The 20,828-nt window shown below is 42.6% G+C and overlaps 1 protein-coding gene across 13 annotated transcripts in view; it reads right to left on the reverse strand.

Moving 5' to 3' along the window:
- Positions 1 to 20,828, reverse strand: part of THRB (thyroid hormone receptor beta) — a 173,144-nt gene that overhangs the window by 122,968 nt on the left and 29,348 nt on the right. The window lies entirely within an intron of this gene.

The following is a 20,828-nucleotide window of genomic DNA, read 5'->3' on the forward strand; positions in this document are numbered from 1 at the left end:
TATATGAACAGTACAAACTGAAAGGTTTTGTAAGCTATGATGAATCTAAAGTTGGTTATTTTACACCTGAATTCTCTGCTTTAGAAATTAATGGGATATAAGAATATATTTGTAAATATATATTTCCAGTTACACAATGCAAGAACTGCACTGAAATTTCAGACAGCTAAGAACCAAAGCAAAGTCTGGAATATCTGCACTTTTAACTTCAGTTCTTTCTTTGAAGAGTGAAATGAAATGGCTTTCAAAAAGAGCGGTTTTTAACTGGGATTTAACTCCAAATTAATTTGTTGAAGGAAAAATTACAGTCCTTATACTATTATAATTACTACATTTACTAGATCATATTCATTCAACAGAAAGTAATCTTATGCATGCAAAAACAGATCCTCTTAACTTCAGTGCAAAATGTAAAGCTACCAGATATAGAACCCCATTATTTGTGCCTCTAATTCATTGTTTACCAATTTTAATAACTTCCAGATGTTTACACTTCAAATCCCAGATTTTTTCACCCCATATAGCCATTGTTGAGAATTCTGAGAACTGAAATCCAGAATCTGGAAATCTATATATAGCCATCATGATATTCTCTTTCAAGGTAAATATAAGAGGAAAATAAAATAAGGAGTTTAAAAAAAAACATGATGACCTTATGGAAATAAAATCACATGTTTTGATGAAAAAGATAACTAAAAATACCTGGGCATCCTTCAGGCTGATAACATCAAGCACAGTTTAGTCAAGGAGAAGATTAGTGAATACATCAAAAGAGAAAATATCTTAAAACCCAAATTCAATAACCAAAATACCATCAAAGCAATTGGACAATTCCAGTTATTAGATGGACAATTAGAATAGTGGACTGGACTCAATCTGAAGTAGAAGCCACAAATATCTGAAGAGCAGCAAAGATGATGCATTGGAGCTAGTACACCAAGAATTGAATATCAAAGACAACAAATTGGCCAATAAGAAAAATCAGATTAAAAAATAAAAAGAGACATGACAAGTACATTAAAAAATAACAGGGAAAGCAGATAAAGACCTGGAAATGGCTAAGAGCAGGAAAATTGAAGAGTGGTGGTGGTGGTGGTGGTGGTGGTGGTGGTGGTGGTGGTGGTGGTGGTGGTGTGGGTCTAATTCTGGCAGCACAAGAGCAAGTCTTAAGAATAAATACATACAATGCCAGAAGCAGCAAAACCACCTCTAGCATCTCTTCAAAGAAGTTAAAGAAACAATAGATCACCTAGTTAGCTGCTCCAAGAACATCACACAGAATGATTACTTGGAGAATACAGAATGGAAAACAAATAACTAGAAAGAAATCACAAAATGAAAAGATCTATAAACTATATAAGTTAGTATAAGCAGTGACGTGCGGTGAGCTTCATGGCCGGTGAGGCAGAGAGAAAGAGAAAGAAAAAACGCGGCTCTTCTTTCCCTCCCTCCCTCACCCCACCCCACCCCCTTCCCAAAGACTGCAACTTTGCCCCTCGTACCACACAAAAACTTCCCTGCTCCAGATCTGGCCAAAACACCCCTCACCCCTCCCCACTTGGTCAGGCCTTATCCATTTCGCAGATCCCGTTTTTTTGGAGGAGGGGGGGAGGTAGCCGGCCGATATTCTGCACTCCATCCCCCCAAGCCGCTTTCCCTGGGGTGACGTCCCTGCATGGCCACGTGCGGCACATCCTTGAAGAGATGCAATCCTTGCAGAGATGCAATGTAGCTGCATCCCAAACCGTCTGCAGACCGAGAGCCGATCCCTTCCCTTTATGGGGCATTTAGCAGATGGGCCCCCTTCTTCCCAATCGCACTTCAGATGCACACTTTTGCAACTCAGCATCGCCTCTTTCCCCTTGTGCATGCTCTTTCTCCTCTCCTTGCCAATGCACCTCCGGGCTTGCGTGGAATTACACACGTGGCATTTTTGCTAGCTCCGTGCACTCCGGCTGGTTTACCCCATCCCCCTCCCAGGCTTGGAGAGGGTGGGTGGAGATGGGGGTCTTCCATGGCACACGCATACACGCGCAATTCCCTCCCCCACATTTTTTTCCCACTCTGCCCTCCCCCATGCTCCAGGGCGCTTCTTCACCTGTTTTGAAGAGCCAAGGTGGCGCAGTGGTTAAATGCAGCACTGCAGGCTACTGCTAGATCAGCAGGTCAGCGGTTCAAATCTCACCGGCTCAGGGTTGACTCAGCCTTCCATCCTTCCGAGGTGGGTAAAATGAGGACCCAGATTGTTGGGGGCAATATGCTGACTCTCTGTAAACCGCTTAGAGAGGCCTGAAAGGCCTATGAAGCGGTATATAAGTCTACTGCTAAGTCTACTGCTATTGCTGCTATTTTCTCCAAGGACATTGTGGCGGCCTGGCGAGGCTGAGGGTGGATTCTGAGGGGAGCGGAGGAATGGGGTGGGGAAAGAGACCTGAGAGATGGGAGGGGGGATTTCTGCATCAGTAGCCTCCTTTCCAAAGGCGCCCTCCTCTCTCTCCCTATCTCTCTCTCTCTCTCCCCGAGAGAACCACGCGGTCCTGGCTTGCGAAGATGCAATTTGCCAATTATGGAGCGGGGAGGAAACAGAGCAAATTAAAGGAACAGGCAACTCTCCTCCTCGTCCCCACAACCTGTTAGATTGGGCTCAAACCGCCTCTTGTTTTTCCGCTCCCCCCCCCTTTTCCAGCTAGGTTGTTGGAGGGTCAGACTGTGTTTGGCGCTGCCCCGACGCGACACACACACACACACACACACGCACGGTTGGCAAACTCAAAAGCCCTGGCTTTCCCCAAGCTGCAGCTGATCTGAAGCAGTTTTGTCGTCAAAATGCACATCACGAGTTTCATCAAGTACAAATCCATTCAGACCACAGAAAGTCTGTTATTTTCTCTGATTTGATCTAACAACTTTTCCTAGCTGATTATGTTGAATATGGAAATGAAACAAGATGGCTTGGAGCCTGTACAGAAACTTTGTATTAATGTGCCAACTTTGAGCTTGTAAGATTGCTAGTGTTTCAAACCCCCCTTAAAATCTACCTCTCTAACAAGCTGTACGCATTCCTGTCCGAAGGTTGTTGGTTCACTCGGACTAGAAGGCACTTTAAAAAATAAAACACACAAACACACACACACACAATAAAAACAAATTACAATTACATTACAAATAATATTGAATTCCTCCCCTCTGCCCCCTCCCTCTGACCCACATACCTTCCAGTTGCGTCAAAAATGCAAGATTTGGTCTAGCCACGGCCAGGCAGGCTAGGATAGTTGCTGCTAGAGTCACCACATGGATGACTCTGCTTAAATGTTTTTAAAAAGCCTCTAAACAAAGTGCCCTCTGCAGGAGGAGGCAATAGAATCACGTGCCTCATTTGCATAAGGAATTTTTCGCTTTTTAACCCTTGCTTAACTCTTAAAAGGCGAAAAATTCCTTATGCAAAGGAGGCCCATAGTTGTCTCGCCTCCCCCTATAGTTAGCACTAAGCAGACTCAGAGTCACTGTGACTTGGAGTCTGGCAGCAACTACCTTGGCCTTTTTAATTATTTTTAAAAATTCTTTTCTTTTCCTCATGAGACTGGTGAGGCCCCGCCTCCCCTGCCTCCAATGACTGCACGTCCCTGAGTATAAGATAGACTAACTTGGCAAAAGAAAGCAAAGATAGTTGTTAAGTGTTTATAAATGTTAACAAAACTAATCTTAACAATTCATTAGAATTTCCAATTGCTGAGCCTGCAGTTGATCTTCTAGCATAGGGCAATTTCTTTGTATGAGAGTATCATTGATTGTCCATACATGACTGTTGATTCAAGAAGGCAAATTCTTTGGCTAGATTTACTCCAGTTTCTATCGGCTCTCTTTTAATTATACAATGACCAGTCCAGGGGTGGGTTTCAACCGGTTCGCGGCGGTCCCCGCGAACCGGTTGGTCGGCGAAGCCGGAAGTAAGTAACTTCCGGGAACGGCGAAGGGCCCAGCCGCCCGCCCGCACTCCTTACCCGGTTTTGACGAGTTCTGCGCTTCCACGCATGCACAGGACGCATACAGCGCCTGTGCGATCCTCCAGGAGCAGCTGGAGCATCGCACAGACGCTAGTACGCATGCGTGCACCGCCCGCGTGCACGAGGACACCGCTGGCCCCGTTCCAACCGAACCAGTTGGAATGGGGCGAGAAACCCACCCCTGGACCAGTCATATTTCACTATAGGGCCTTCATTTGGGGTGCCTGAATGATTGTCTAAATTGTTCTAAAAAAGAATTGTCTAAAAAAGAAATAAATGATGGTTTTGTTGGAGGGGAAAAGATCTTGATTCTGGCTTGATTTTTTTACCTCTTTGTAATGTTATGTTATTCACTTCTCTGGCTCCAATCCCAGTCAACAATAGCCATCTCTTGTGAGGACTGTTTTAAGTATTTAAATAATAATAGTATTAGCCATCCTACCTTAGTAACAAATTATTATATGAAGCCCCAACATCTACTTAAACAACTTACTCCCCTATTATCCCCATCCAAAGTACCTTGCAGTAACATTGGACTGCATTCTCTACAAAATACACCTAGAGAATACAGCAGCAAAAATCAAAACTAGGAACAACATACTGCACAAATTATGTATAATTAAATGCTACTCCACAGCAGAATACTGTGTCCCTGTATGGCTTAAAAGCTACCATACTAGTAAGTTACTAGTATTTGCCAGACTCAACAATCCCAAGAGAATTATAAGTGGATGTATTAAAACCATTCCAACTTGCTGGCTTCCTGTTCCTGTTCTGAGCCATATAGCACCTCCAACTTTACAAAGGAAAGATTCACTAGTGAGAGAATACAGAAAAATAATGAAAGACCATTAGTCTTACCTGAACTGTAGTTCTCTGTGTGCTGCGGGATACTCCATGCACAGGTATAACTTCTGTCTATCTCTCCAGAGACTGAGTTTGAAATGCTTGGACATGCTTCCTTGGCTTGACTGGTTTCAGTTTCTTAATGAAGGCGTAGAGCAAAAGAATGTCATGATGTCTTTAGGATGAATCCTACTTGGATGCTGGACATGTTTTCTTAGAGTGGGAATGGAGTCTCCTGCAGCACACAGAGTACTACCATTCAGGTAAGACCAATGGTCTTTCTCCTGTGCATTGCTTAGAGATTTCATGCATGGGATATACCCAAGCATAGATATTCAAGAGCAGGCAAGCATAGATATTCAAGAGCAGGCAAGCATAGATATTCAAGAGCAGGCAACAAGTTCGTCCCCTTCCCCAGAGTGAACCCTTTGAAGCACACATCATCCAAGCATTGCCTCAGCTGAGGCAAACGAGTCCAGCTTGTAATATTTGATGAAGGACAATGGTGAAGCCCAAGTTACAACTCTGCAAATCTCTTCCACTGATGCCTGTGTGGCCCAAGCAGCAGTGGTGGTGGTGCTGCGACACAAATGTGCCGTGATGCGGTGTGGTACTGGCCTGGATTGCCTGGATTCATAGGCCATGGTTATGCAGGCCTTCAACCATCGACCAATTGTGGAGGGTGACACCTTCTTGCCCATGGATGCAGGTTTTGAAACAAGACAAAAAATGCCTCAGTCCGTCAGAAGGAGGCTGTTCTTTTCATATACTAACGAACTTCCGTCTGATGTCCAATTTATGCCATTGCTTTTCAATTGAATGAATGGCTCCAGGGCAACAGTCTGGTAAAATGACCTCTTAGGATCTGTGAAACCATGAGTTCACTTTAGGCACAAAAGATGGGTCAAGTCTGAGAATAACTGTCTGATCGTATGAGTCAGAAGTCTCCCCATACCAAAAATGCTGCCAATTTGGAAATCCTCCTGGCCGAGGTAATAGCCATGAGGAAGGCCACCTTGAAAGTCAAGAGTCTGAGACTTGTCAACTTTAATGGCTTGAACGGTGGTAAAGTAAAAACCTACAAGATGGTAGATAGGTCCCATGATGGGTACTGATGCATGACTGGCGGTCTGAGATTGGTTGTCCCTTTCAGAAAACTATGCACCCATGGATGCTGTGAGAGGAAAGTGTTGTCCTCGCCTGAAAGAATGGTGGATAAGGCAACTACCTGTCTCCGGAAGGTGTTGGGACACAGGCCCCTGTCCAGTCCATGCTGTAGAAAGTCCAGGACGAGGGGAATGGAAGCTGAGAGGGCGTTGATGGCGCACCATTTGCTGAATGCAGCCCAGGTCGCATCGTAAATCTGGTTTGTGGATGCCTGTCTGGATGCTTGGATGGTCTTGATAATGTCCCTGGAGAAACTGCCCTTTCTCAGGAGCTCCCTCTCAAGTGCCAAATGGTTAACTAGAGACACTGTAGTTCTGGGTGGTTCATCATCCCTTGCTGAGAGAGATCCTGTCTTCGGAGATTCTCCAAGGTGCAATGTGAACAGGCTGATATAGCCCAGGGGCATCTCGACCAGTGAGGAGCTATCAGGAGGACCTCCGCCCTCTCTAGAATCAGCTTCCTGATGACTTGCGAGAGGTGAGGAAGAGGGTGAAAGGCCTATAAGAGACCCTGTGGCCAATGGCGTCAACGCCTTCCACTCCTGGCTACAGGAACCTCAAGAAACCTCTTGGTAGCTGACTATTCTCCAGAGTGGTGAACAGGTCCACTAGTAGTAACCGAAACCTCCAGGAGATCTTCTGGAACAGATCCAGATGTAGACACCATTCTGAATGGTTGATTGTTGCCCTGCTCACCCAGGCTGCTTGACCATTGGCTGTTCTGGATATGTGTTTTGCTGCTATGGAGAGGATGTGACTCTCCTCCCAGAGGCCCAAGAGTTCTGCCTTGTGCAGAACTGTGGCTGCCGCCCTGATGATTCACATACGCCTTGGTGACTACATTGTCCATCAGCAGAAGAACATGGTGACCAGAGATCTTCTCCTGGAAACGACGCAGGGCCAGATGAGCTGCCGTCAGTTCCAGACAATTGATGTTGTTCTCCAATTTGTCCTGCGACCACCAGACCTGAGTTATTTGAGTTTTGAGATGGGGACCCCAGTCAAAAAGGCTGGCATACAAGTTGACTGTCACCCGGTTGGGTTCCTTGAAAAGGCATCCTTTCGGCATGGCCGATGAAGTCCACCAGTGAAGGAACTGAAGTATCCTGCATGGCACCAGGACAGATGAGTTGGACATACTGGAGCCGTCCTTTTGGTGTGGTAGAAAAAGCCATTGTAATATGTGGGAGTGAAGACACACCCAGGGAACTATCTCCATACAGGAAATCATCTTCCTGAGCAAGTGAGACAGTAATATATAAAACGGACTCATACTCAGATCAAAATGGATTTCTACCCAACAGACACATAAAAAACAATATACGAATGATAATGGACATATTAGAATACTACGAGATACACTCAGAAAAACAAGCAGCATTGATATTTATTGATGCACTAAAAGCATTTGATAACCTGAATTGGGATTTTCTTATAAATCAACTAGCAGTAATGAACTTTGGAAATAAATTTAACGGGATGATCAGAGCAATATATTCTAGTCAGGGGGCAAAAATAATACTAATTGGGGAAGCAACAGAGAGATTCAGCATAACCAAAGGGGTAAGACAGGGATATCCCCTGTTATTTATTCTCTCAATAGAGACATTGATGTTACAAATTAGACAGAACAAGGACATCAAGGGATTGAAAATTAGAACACAGGAATACAAAGTGCAGGCCTTTGCGGACAATCTAGCATTTATCATAGAGGAACCCCTAGAAACTGGACTAATATTATTACAAGACATAAACCAATTCGGTAAAGTGGCAGGGTTTAAAATAAATAAGGAGAAAACTAAAATATTGGCTAAGAATTTATCCAAAAGACAGAATGAAGAACTGGAGGAGAAATTGGGAATTTTGAAGGCCAAAAAAATTAAATATTTGGGAATATGGTTATTGGCAAAATGTATTACAATAAAAGAAGATAACTACAATAAATTGCTACAACAAATACAAAAAGATTTGGATAATTGGACTAAACTACAGATATCACTAACTGGCAGAATCTCAATAATTAAAATGAATGTATTACCCAAACTACTTTATCTTTTCCAAACAATACCGATTAAATTAGATAATTTTTTTTCGAACAACTAAATAAAATGGTATCCAAATTTATCTGGTCAGGGAAAAAACGTGTATTAAATACAAACGTCTACAAGATAGTAGAAATAAAGGAGGCTTTTGGCCTCCCAGACTGGAAACTTTACTATCAGGCGGTAGCCCTGACATGGCTCAAAGACTGGATTCAACTAAAAAATAAAAGAATTATTATCCTAGAAGGCTATTTTATCCTAGAAGGCTATGATCTCCAACCAGGCTGGCATGGCTTCCTCTGGGAGGGAAAGAATAAATTTCATTCCTACTTCCAGAGACACATAGTAAGGGATGCCGTGTTTAAGGTCTGGGGAAAAAAACATTATGTGAAAATTCCAATTTGGCTATCAACGATGGAGGCATTGACATATCCAAATACTATAGATCTCAGCAAAATGTAAGCTATGCAGAACTCTTAGATGAAAAAGGAGAACTAAAATCAGTACAAGATCTGAAAATACAAGGAATAAATATGAAATGGTGGCCCTATTTACAAATTAAAACAAGATTCAAAAAAGATCGGGAACAATACGGAATACATGAGAAATAAATGGAATTAGATAAAATATTATTAGGAATGGGAGGAAAAATTATTACTAGATTGTATAATTTTCTTTTAAGATATAAAATTGAGGGAGAGATGGTAAAGGAGACAATGATTAGCTGGGGAAGAAATTTTGGCCATAATATAGAGTTAGAAATTTTTTATAAATTATGGGAAATAATTATAAATTATAAATTTACAATGGCAGTAGCTTACAAAGAAAACCTCTATAAAATGTCTTATAGATGTTATTTGCCTCCAGCGAGATTGGCCAAAATGTACCCAAATTTATCCCCAAATGTTGGAGATGTAGCTACAAGTCTGGAACTTTTTACCATATGTGCTGGACGTGCCATCACAAGGAAATATTGGTGCAAAATTTGGAAATGGTTGGAAGAAATTATAGAGCAAAAAATAGAACTGAAACCAGAAGCATTTTTATTCGGACTACTAGACCAAAAAATGGATAAATAATTTCAATACATAATCATACACATACTCACTGCAGCCAGGATTGCTTTTGCACAAAAATGAAAAAAAAAAATCAATACACCCGCAGATGAAATAATAATCAGCAAACTATTCAAATGTGCAGAGATGGACAAAATGACAATAGAACTAAAAGAACGAGAAGAATTGAATTTTTATAAAATATGGAATAAAATCTATAAATGGCTAGAAAACAGAAGCCAAAACAGAAAATAGAGGATGTAAATATATCGTGATACAAATAATCAATATTATTATAAGTGTTAGCACTACTGATGTTATATTATAAGACAAGGTTAAAGCAATAGGAAGGCAATGCAGAATGGTGAATTATAAAAGCTAAACAGGAAAGCTGATACAGAAGGCTGTATAATTACTTTATATTGTTATGTATGTTTTGTGTTTTGTTTGTTTTTGTGGTGTTTTTCTTTCTGTTTTTAAAGATTAAAACATTCAATAAAAATATTTTTTTTAAAAGAGACAGTAATAGTAGTGGCACTTTCCGTTGGGAACTGACAGCGTCACTAACTTCCTTATGCTGTGCAGGCAGTCTTGGGACAGAGACACCATGTAGTGGATGGTGTCTATCACTGCCCCCAAGTGGAGGTGTCTTGTTCCCAGAGTCAGATGGCTCTTCTCCACATTCACAGTGAACCCATGTTGTTGCAGCGCCCAGAGTGTGATGTGCAGATCCTGTATTGCATGTCAATGGGATGATGATTGGATCAAGATGTCATCCAGGTAACTTTGCAGACTTATTGGGATGGACTTGAGATGGGCTGCAATCACCGCCAACAGTTTGGTGAAGGTCCTGGGAGCCGATGAGAGGCTGAATGGAAGGGCCCTGTATTGATAGTGATGGTCTGCATAACAAAACCTCAGGAGTCTCTTGTGGGATGGATGGATGGAAACATGCAAGTATGCCTCCTTGAGGTCTATGGAAGTGAGGAGATCTCCTTCTCGAATGCAAATGAGGATGGACCAAAGGGATTACATTTTGAAGCATTTGTACATTATGTGTAAATTCAGCCTCTTTAGGTCCAAGATTGCTCTCCACCCCCTACCCACCCCCCGAAGCTCTTCGGGACAAGGAACAGGATTGAGTAGAATCCTGTCCTTTCATGATGCTTTGGAACCAGTTCTAATGCCTTGATATCCAATAGGTGATGAATTTCTACCTCTATGAGAATCCTACTTGAATGGTTTCCTTGGGGTAGGATACGGGATAAACTGATGAGGGGGAGGGGAGATGAAGTCTAAGGTGAGTGCAAGTCTCACTGTCTGCAAGACCCACACATCTATGGTGGTATTTTCTCTCTGAGTCATGAATAATTGCAGACGGCCACCAATAGGAGTGCCTAACTGGAAGTCACTTGGATTTCTGGAAGGGCATATTACCAGCCGCTCAGAAGGATCGTCTGGAGTAGGGGTGTTGCCTGCCCCTGTCCCAGAATGAGTGCCTGTCCTGATTGGATGATTGGCTACACGGGGATATGTCCACCAAAACTAGGGGGGCAGGGAAACCAGTGTCAGCAGGCTGAAATCCACTCTTTTATAGCTAGAAGGTGAGACTTTCTTTTTATTTTTGGTCTCAATCAGGACTGGATCTAGAGCATCCCCGAATAGGTTGCCCCCCTTGAAGGGGCAAACCCCATTTTGATTGCATGTCAGTCTGCCAGTGGTGAAGCTAGGCAAGCTGACGAGATGTGACATTGGAAGCCAAGGCCCTACAAGCAAACTTGGCAGCATTTAAGGTGGCATTTGCCAAACATTCAGTGGCTGCTGTCAATTTGTTAATGTCCTGGAGAAGCTTAGTGTCCTCTGGGGGAACTCTAGCTAAGAGTTGGCAGAACTAAAGTAGGAATGCCCTATTGAAGAATGACGCCGCCATAGTAGCCTTAAAAGCCCATGCGGAGGCCAGATGGGTTTTGGGAATGGAGGCTTCCACATTTTTATCCTCTACCTTCAGGCCCTCCATGAAATCAGAGGGAATGAGGGCCGAAGACGTAAGAGCTGCTATTGGAGCATCAATCTTGGGTCATTGAAGTAGTTCTTCCAATTCAGGAGCGACAGTATAAAGGCGCCTGTCAGATTCACTAGGAGAAGTGACCAAGCCCGGTTGGGCACATTGGCGCTGGATTACCTCACTAAATAAATGAAGGGAAAGAATGGTCTTCTGATCAGCGGTTGGCTCAATGAACAGCCGTTCACCTGGATCCCGAGGTTCCCTATGGGGAGCTGCGGGTCCGGCCGCCCCTTCCATGTTGGTTACAGACCTAGCTTTATATGAAGAAAGGCTTCAAAAGGGATGGAGTGAACAACCCTGTGAAGGCTGCTTTGTAAAGTGCTAAGCCCTCATCTTCAGACAATTCTTGGTCATTAACCTCCCCCTCCTCTAATATAGATACCTCACTGGGAATGTAATGATGTGGAGAATTACATTCCTGCAGGCCTAGTTGGTATTCAGCTGCTGGATTGTGCCTGATAGCTGATGGATCAGGTGGGAACGAAACTCGTTGGCTCCTGCATTGGGAATGCTGCCTCTATCCCTTGAACGATGGCCTCAGATATGTAGTCACACATTTCTTGAGTAAGACCAGAGCTTGGGACCACTGAAGGACGGAGACCCCCTGTCAGGGAGGCAGGTGCCAAGGCCATTGGTGTGCAGGATAGTTCCTCAGAACTCCCCCTGTTGTGGGAAAGCAATCAAATGGAGCAAAGGTGTCATTGAAACAAGCTGCCTGTAACACTGGAGAATCAGGTAGTGCATCCAGAGAGAGGTCACACCTCTCCCTACTCGGCGGAGGAGAGGGAGCAGAAGCAGCCATGGAAATACTTGCTTGGTGCATTGAGGCCTTTTTGGCCATTGCAAACTGCTTTTCCAGTTGCTCCTTACTGCAAAAGTGGCTGACGGAGGCCATTGAAGATGTGCAGCCCTCCCAATCCTGATGAATCCTGCTTGAAGAATCCTTTCAGATTCCTTAAATAATATGGCAAATAAATTGGGACTGGAACTTCTACTGTTAAGTAATGCAGTTGTTAAGTGAGCGGTGCCCAATTTTATAATCCTTTTTTGTCACAGTTATTGTCAAATGAATCACTACTGATTCAGTGAATGAATCATCTGATCATTAAGCAGATCCCACTTTTCCCCTTTACCTTTGCTTGTTGGAAGCCCTCTAAGAAGATTGCAAATGTTGACCAAATGACACTGTTGTACACACATCAGTTTGACAAGTGCCAAAATTTAATTACATGACTGCAGGGACAGTTGTAAATATGAGAACCAGTAGTAGGTAATTTTTTTCAGCACTGTTGTTAACTTCAGTCATTAAACAAATGGTAGTAAGTCAAGGACATACAATAGCCTCCCTTTCTGAGTCTTGAAGGTTAAATGAATTAGTAAGGGTCTATAATCATTGGCTGCCCTTCACAGCTCAGTTATAAAAAAGTTAGTTGCCAGAGCATTCCTGCCAAATTCTATCCTTGAGCCTTTTCATTGGAAACTCCAGCTCTTTCAGGTTTGAGAAGTCTGTGGAAGGAGTGTGTGATTGCTCCTTTTGGGTAGGGCTTTGGCTAACTTGTGAAGGAGTTACCTCTGGTTGCCTAAGAGTGGAATGGCTGAGTCAAATATTTTTCTGGGTCTCAAGGAATGTAGAAGGTGCTGAACAATGGGCACCAGATATGCACTCTGCTGAAGAGCCTTATTGAAGGTGCATTTATAGCCCGTGCAGATGCGGACAGACCTGTTGGGTTTGACTGGGGTCACAATAGGGGTCTCCCAGAGGGCATGATCAACTGGCTCCAGTATCCCCTGGCCAATTAGTTTGTCCAATTCTTGGTCAATTTTAGGTTGAAGGGCAAAAGGGACCTTTAATCTAATGGGAGCAATGTTGGATTCTAGGCTAAACAATATGAGTCCTCACATACTTATCAAGGCCTCTACTGAAGACTTCCTTGAACTTGCAGAGCAACTCTTCAGTGCTATCATCTTGAATGGTGTTGATGCCGGTTACTCCCATGCCCAGGGATTCGAACCAGTCCAAGCCAAGCAGGCTTGGAAGGGAGCTGCTGACCACTGTCAATGGAAGCAGTCCATCAAAGTTCTTGAATTGGACATGGAATGTGCCACAAACTAGGACAGGGATGTGATTCCCCTGCCAGTCACTGAATCTCAGCTCTTGGTGCTTCAGTTTGTGCCTTTTTAGACTTGGGATGGCCTTTTTGAGTGTGGCCCAGGATACAATGGTCAGAGATGACCTGGTATCAATTTGCATGCTGCAAGGTGACCCCTCGATGTGGATGGTGACTTGCAGCTTCTTGTTCCTAGGCGTGCTAGCTTGCCAAATTTTTGTTTGGAATGCTTCGGTTGATTCCACTCTCTCTTGCTTCCGTCTGGGCTTCCAAACCTGTTGTTTAGATGATCTTGGTTTCCCTGACTGGCTGAACGAGTTCTTTGGTTGTTAAGTGGATGGGAGTTCTACTCTGAATACTCTGGCCAGATACCCTCTCCAGTCACAATGCTGGCAGATAGCATCCAGGAAACGGCAGGCTGGTCTCTGGTGGTTTCCCCCATAGCTGGCACAAGGCGGGAAACGACTTTCAAATTTTTCTTGTCGAATTGCAGGCAGCAAACCTCATCCTCACTGTCAGATGAAAGGTCTCACTTGATGTTCTCGTGATGCACTTTGACTGCTCTGCTTTTTGGGCTGCCATGTTTCTGCAGCATCTCTGTTGAATTTGTTGAGGATTCAATAGCTCTGGCCTCATCGAGTGTAATTTGTAGCATGAGATTTTTTTTTGGCCAACAGCCTTCACTGCAGGTTAATGTCTCTCACCCCACTTATTTTTCGGTCAAGCAGCAGCTCATCTATATCTCAGAATTCTCAATACGCTGCAGCCTTATGACATATGCCAATGTATTGGTTTATAGTCTCCCGTTCTCTCTGGTTGCAGAGATTGAATTTGTGCCGGTACACAAATTTAGAAGGCTTTGGGGCATAGCGCATTTTCAGCATATTCTGCAATGCCAACCAAGTGACTGTGTGGACCAGTATTGGTTCAGATAGAGCGTTGGCAGTGTCAAATAGCTCTGGCCCAAAGTAGCTCAGGAATAGAGCCCTATTTCAGTTGTCTTGATACTCCAAGAAGGTTGTTGGCTTCCATGAAGCACTCAAACCTCATCATGTAGGAGTCCCAGTATTCCGTGGCTGGATCGAAGGGACCTGGACGGGCACACATAGTTATTTCGGTGAGCTGAGGCAACTTTGAATTTGCCGCTCAAAATGGCTGCTAGATGCCCGCGAGCAGTCCGACTGGATTGTACTGCTGGATTGTATTGTTAGCTCTTTCTGCCTAGTTATCTTCCGATCCCACCTTCATTGTCAGTATTAGAGTGGGTGAATGAATGAGACAGACTTCAGTGACAAACAACAGCTCTTTATTAGACAACTATTTACAAATCCAGTGCTGGCCTGTCTGACAGCTAGCCCTTTTATAGGGAGCTGTCAGACAGCTTAGCCAATCAGCTTTGAATATTCTCCCGCCGGAATGGAGGACCTTGGTGGAGCCTATTTTTTGGCTGTCAGTATGTAACAACTTCAGTTGGGATCAGAACCACCACTGCTAAGCAATGCATTTATAAAGTATGAAGACATGTGACTACATCACTTAGCAATAGCATTCCGGACAATCTTGCTTGTTGCTATAACCTTAGATGCATTGGTCATTAAGTGAGAAGCAGAGGGAGTCCCAGGTAAAAAGTATAGGGCAGGGGGCTAGGAGAAGCTCTGGGAAGCCAATGCAGGCTGCATACAAGTTGGGGCAGAGTGTAGTGTAGTACAGCGCAAGCTAAGAAAGACCAGAAAAAGAGGAGGTGTATGCGAGGGCAGGGAGGGCAGGGAAAGAAGGCACAGTGTGTGTACATGTATAAAGTATAAGGCAAGGGAGGAGGGCGCAGGCAAGCTGAGGAATTATCTTTATAAATATAATTCTTCCGTCCATATCAGTTAAAAAGAAGAAGATACTTTGTTTAAATAGTCAGCCTGACCTCTTCATTATATTTATTTAAGAAATTTTAAGAATGTTGCCAAATGCTCCTTATAAGCATATTCTGAAATATTTGTTTTGGAATATGTCCCAGGTAGAGAAACTAAACTGTATTTCATAAAAAATAATTAAATATAGTTAGTATGATTACTCTCCATGTACTTAATAATTATTCTTCATCTAATACAACAGCATGTCAGCTGCAATTTTGATAAGGACTCTTGGAACTGCACTCACAATTCCTGGGACCATATGTGGAATCCTAGAGTCTCACGTTGTGGATTAGCACATTGGGCCTTCAGGCCTGCCACATTTTTTGCTCTGGGAAATGGGAGGAAGGATAATATGGAGTATGGGTGATATATAGACTAAATAACATTCCTTTCTCAGAGAGTCAAGGACACCTTGGCCTTCAGCTGCGATGGTGTGACTGGAAGGCATCTCAAGTTTTAGATGGTGCCTCACTGGATCATGTGATGGACACATGGGACTTGAACTTCAATTGGGTGGTGAAAACCTGAAAACTTTGAGATTCGGGTTTTCCCAGATGTGCCAATATGACATCTCTAATAAAATAGAACTTTGAGGAAACTCAAGCTTCGGAGTCTTCTTTTGTTGGGGAGTGTTACTTGAAACCCTGACATATGTGTGGCTATAACAAGATGCGTAAAGCTGTGCTGATGATTTATACAAAGAAAGTTATATTACTAAAAGAAAAGAAAAGGAACAAAGACATCTTTTAAAAGAATATAATAAAACATATTTATGCTCATGACTGTGCACGTGCAATTTTTAATAACAGGATAATGTCAACATGTTTCATACTTTCTTACAGCATTTTCTCATTTGCAGCTATCACCATAGCACAAACATGCCCTATGGCCTATTGTGTGACATTTCTACGTGACATTTTATTCTTAGCTTAAGTACGTGACAGGGTTAAGTTGCCCATGGTAAAGTATGGTAAAGTAGTATTCATATTAATTTAGTACTTATCTTTTATTCTAATATTGATCAAGGACAAACTCAAGATGTTTGGAATCTGTTTTTACTCATTTCCTTGAAGACAAATCAAATTACTAAGTACAAAAGAAATTGACCCAGACTAAATATCGGCAATGGTACAATAAATTATATGGCAGCATATGTTGTTAACTGGACGTTAAATGGAGAACATTTCAACTCTGTAATGGAGAAAACTTCAAAATCTGCCCGCAAGATCCTTCTTAAATTAATTTAGGGCTCAGCACTCTCTACATGTGATCTTTATTTCTAAAGTTCAAACAGAGGACTACTCTCTGTAAAGTAGATAATGTGAATAATCCAAGTAAGCCCAAGAAATAAAGCAAACTTGAGAAATCAAACTTAATTTAATTCAGCCACACACAAACATGTTTTATTTGCTTCCATATTCTATGCTCAGATCTTATTAACAAAACCCCACATTTCTTGTTCTTTACTAACAAATGCTTCAGATTAATGCAACAAATAAAATAACAATTAAATTCTAGAGCTACTAAAGGTGATATAAATTTTTTTCTGAGGTTAATAGCTTCCTATCAGGGAGCCTATAACTTTAAGCTTTTGTCTGTTCACAGGCATCCTATTTAAGCAATGCAATTCCAAAACCACACAGCTAGTATTTAAAGAAAACCTGGGCTGCCAGAGAGACAGAACAACTTGATAGGAGTGTGGTGGAAGAGAAAGAGGTACATGTTTCTTCCCTCTTACTTTTCATGCCCACAGAGGAGTAGGTATCCCCTTCTCACATGCTAATATATATATTTATCAGCACAAATACAACACACACACACACCCCAAGTGATTTCTATGGTGATTTCCCCATTGACTTTTATACGTATTCTTTTCCAATCTCTCCATTCCACTTTCCAGGAGAGGAGGGAAGGGGGACAGATCAAACCCACAACATATATTAACTGTAAAGGTAATAAATGGTCATAAATTGGCCACAAAATTATTTTTTCAGGACTGTTGCAACTCTGAAGAGTCGCTGAAAGAGTGGTTGGTAAATGACAACTTCTTGATTCAAATGACTCTTTTACCCTACGTAAAATTGAAATCCCAAAGCCTCACATTGGATGCCTATTTTGTTATGTGGTCATATTATAGAGGAATTTTCAGTATGGGGAAAAAATATCCAGAGCTGTTTAGGGAATGGAAGCATTTAGTGAAAAGTAGCATAATCCATATTGACATTTTCCTATTTCTATTATGGGAACCACAAATCTAAAATATTTTTCCTATGCTGCACTGTCTTCCTCTCACAGTTTGAGTCTGGCATCATCATTATAAGTCTTCTTTTAATCATATGACTGACAATTACTAATGTATGGTATGCAAAACATATACAATGAGTTCTTCTAAACTGAATTGACAACTAAATGTGTCCTAAATATATTACAAATGTGAACTCTTACTTTAAAAAGAGAGAAAAGCAGACATACATAAAAAAGGAAATCACTTGGTATTTCTGAAGTCTGCTTGTCAAAAAACTGCAGTTTAGAACCGAGTGGCTGGCCTGCCTGCCTGCCTGCCTACCTAACTATTACAGTAATATGAGGATTTCCTCCAAACAGATAACATGCCCAAAAACTCTGACTTGAAATAGATCAAATTGACTCCAGATGAAAATATTATAGGAGAGGTACCTAGTGGTGGAATTCAAATAATTTAGCAATGGTCACGTTGGTCGTTGTGAGAGGCATGGCCAACTGTCCCACAGCTTCACCGTACATGCAGGACAAGAGTCCCACAATGGTAAACCTGCTCCTGGCAAACCATTATTAAATTCTCTCCCCCTCACTCACGCAATCAAAGTTGATCCTGAACGCTGCACTGCACTGGAGAAATGGAGCGCCAGGCACAAGGGAAAGACGAGCAGGAAAAGAGGGAAAGAGCCTCCTTCCCTCACTCTGGCCACTCTGTTCCCCCCCCCCTGTTATCCAAGTGGATCCTGGGTGCTGTGCTGCAATGGAGAGGCTGGCACAAAAGAAAGACAAACAGGGAAAGAAGAAAAGCAGCCTTCTTCCCTCATGCTGGCCGCTCAGTTGCCCATTTCTCCATTGTAGCGCAGTGCCATAGAGCTTGCCCCACCCACCACCACCCAGATGCCCTCGCTTCCCTCAAGCATTTCTTGCCTGATTTCCAGCTCCGTCTCATTTCTGCTGAGTCCTGTCTGCAGTGCCCATACTGGCTGCCCTTTCCTGGCCAGAGCTGGAATGCTGCTGTGTTTAAGTGCTGGTAGATGCCAGCCTTCCCTTTGATGGGCTTGGGCAACTGTTGGAAAGAGAGTTGCCCATTTCAACACCTGGTGCCCAGATGCCCTTGCTTCCACCAAGCATTTCTTTGTCTACCTGACTTCCAACTCCATCACGTTTCTCCATCGCATTTGTGGGACTAAAAAACAAAGTTCAATCAATTCTAACTTTGTGAAGGGTTTTTTTTTGCTAGAAGTTGAAATTATTTGAACTTTTTTGTTAGTCCCACAAACTTTTGTTTCCCTGCACATGACTGCCGCCCCCCACCTACATAGCCACTCAATGCAAGCAGCAGCTCATGGATCATGATGCCGCATGGGGACTGGGATTGAGCCTCTCTTCACAGGATCCCCAACAACGCCCCTGGCCTCCTTAGGACAGAGCCAGGTCCGGGTACTAGATCAGCCCCCTGCAAAGCCCATTGTCTGCCAAGGAACCCAGCCGAGGCCTCATTCACCACCTGCTGAGGTGCCTGGTGATGGATGGGGTTCTTCGGGCACTTAGTTTGGCTGCCTGTTTATAGCTGTAGCTCCTCCCTCCAAATGCTTTGTCAGAGTTGCCTTGGGGTTTTGCCTGCACTGACATTGCTTGCTTGAAGGAGGAAGTGGAGGGGCGGTTAGAGGAGCGCCAAAATGCCAAAATGACCTCAGGAGAGGCCGGTCGAGCAAGGAGTGACTGGAAAAGGAGAACTGAGGGGTGGGATTAGCCGGTTCTCCAAACTGCACACAAAGTTAACTACCAGTTCCACCAAACCAGCCGAATCAGCTGAATTCTACCACTGCAGGTACTGTATATTAGTTTATGATAGCTCAAAATTTGAAAGTCTTTCAAATTAACAAACTTTGTTCCAGTAAAAAGGTTTTATGAACTACACTTTATTCAACAGTTGCACAGAGTGATAAATTAAAGTAGTATTTAAATAGAGTTGGGTATGGGGAAAGAGAAGGGCTGGATATTTACCGTATTTTTCAGAGTATAAGATACACTGGAGTATAAGACGCAACAAGGTTTTGAAGAGGAAAAATTAAAAAAAAAGTTTTTGGACTCTGCAGACCTCCCAAAAACGGCCCATTTTTGGAGAAAATGGGCCCGTTCCTCCCCCCCCCAAATGGCATGAATAGCCTTTAGGGAGCTTGCAGAGTCTCCTGGGGAGTGGGGGGGGGACAAGCAAAAAATGGTCCATTTTTCACAAAATATAAAAAAGGAACATGGATAGCCTTTAGGAAGCTTATAGAATGCTCCTGGGGGCTGGGGGGGAGGTAAAATTAAGCAAAAAACAGTCCTTATTTCTTCCCTCCCCCACCCCTGGGAGCTCTCTAAAAGCTTCCTAGGGGCTATGCATGGGCATTTTGGCAAAGGGGGAGGGGTTTCAGGAGGCCCAAAATGCTGTATTCAGTGTATAAGACGCACCCAGATTTTCAGCCTCTTTTTTGAGGGAAAAAGGTGTGTCTTATACGCCAAAAAATACAGTATATGCAAATTATTCAGGGTGTAGATTACAAGTGCATATCTTATAACTATTATACTTATTAACTATAACAGCCATTCAAGGACAGGGTGATCTATGTTGAAAAATATCAGACAATCTATTCCTAAATTGATCCTAAAGGTGTTATAATGGTGCACCCATGCCACTGTGATTGGATCCATCTATCTTGCTGCTGGGCTTCATCTTCCCTTCCATCTTATCCAACATCTTTCCAGGGAGCTAGATCTTCATATAATGCATCTGAAGTAGCATAAAATAAGCCATATTTTTCCAATGAAAACTAGAAGTGATTTGCTTAATGATCCATTGGTATAATTTCTTAGCAATTCCCAGCATTCCCAAGAGTTTTCTCCAATGCTAAATTTCAACAGTGTCAATATTCTTTTCAATTAGTTTCTTTGAAGTTTAATTTTTGTTTACATAGAATGGAATATGTTTCCTGGATGATTCTGATCTTTGCAAATATAGACATACCAAGGACTCTAAAATTGTTTTTTTTCAGGGCTACATAACCAAGTGCTAATCTGCAGCATGTTTCTAAACTGTTAGTTCCTTCATTATTGATAGTCAATCCTAAAAGGCAGAACCTATATACCACCTCAATATCTTCATCTGAGTTTGCAATTGCTATTAAGAGTTCTTCATATTTTATTGTAGTTCCATTTTTTTCATTGTGTTCCATGATTTATATTACAAAAGTTTGCAAATCCTTTTCAACCTATCAAACTTTTATCATAAGCATAGCAGAGATTACTGATGTTTCTTCTTTCAATTTTAAAACTGTTGTGTATTGAAGAAAGTCCTCGACCGTTCGAGCTGTCATCAGCGCGAGCTGTAACACGAGCCAGGTACTTGCAGTAT

Source organism: Thamnophis sirtalis, unplaced genomic scaffold (genome assembly GCF_051295495.1).
Source record: "Thamnophis sirtalis isolate CommonGarterSnake01/CBP01778 unplaced genomic scaffold, rThaSir2_p1.2 scaffold_4, whole genome shotgun sequence".
Taxonomy (NCBI): Eukaryota; Metazoa; Chordata; class Lepidosauria; order Squamata; family Natricidae; genus Thamnophis; species Thamnophis sirtalis.